This window comes from Triticum aestivum, chromosome 6A (genome assembly GCF_018294505.1).
Source record: "Triticum aestivum cultivar Chinese Spring chromosome 6A, IWGSC CS RefSeq v2.1, whole genome shotgun sequence".
Taxonomy (NCBI): Eukaryota; Viridiplantae; Streptophyta; class Magnoliopsida; order Poales; family Poaceae; genus Triticum; species Triticum aestivum.
The window spans coordinates 617395150-617396039 of NC_057809.1; positions in this window are offsets into that span (position 1 = coordinate 617395150).

Consider the following 890-nt stretch of genomic DNA (forward strand, 5'->3'; position numbering starts at 1 on the left):
CTTGAATATTATATATCGAATACATCACTAGCTAGCTAGCTAGCTAATAAAGATCGAATACTACAGAGTAATCTAGGCCACTCGCGGTTCCTGAGGTGCGGGCGGTGGACACCCAAAGAGAAGGAACCATCACTAGATCATAGCTCGGGTGATCTCCCCAAAGAACCTGCCAGGTATTGGAGAACCTGATGTCCATAGCAGCCATGTAGCGATGGACGTGCTCGTCCTCCTCCCTGACACGGCGATGTACCACCTCCGGCGGGGCCGGCTCCCTCCGCACCGAAAGTGGCCCACGCGAATGCCACCAAAGAAGATGAGGGTCGACGACGGTACCGGGGGCCGGGTTCCTCACCAAACGTCGCGCCCCTGAAGATAGCACCTCCCAGTGCCAGCCCGGCGGAGCCCAGTCCCGGACATGGGTCCTCTGAAGCAGGACGTCATCGCCGACGTCTCGACGGCGAGGATGCGGGCCGGGCATCGTCGACAACAAAATACTATATGCCGCAAAAGTAAAGTAACATTTTTTAAATGATGGATTGTGATGATTTCATATATGCAAATTCTAAATTTTATAACTAAAAATATAAGAAACTAAAAAAACATCGATCATCGTCTAACAATTTGAAATTAATCTAATTCATCTAGCTAGCTAAAACTGACATTTCCAAAATTTCTAACATTTCTATATAACTAACATTTCTATAACATTTGACATTATATATATTATAACTAACATTTCTACATACTATTTGACATTAATCTAATCTAATTAATTAATTCATCTAAAACTTTGTATGAAAAACAGAAAAAACTAAAAGCTAAAAACAGAAAAATTGTGTGTGTGTGTGCGCGTCTAGTGTGTGTGTAGTGTGTGTGTGTGTGTGTGTGTG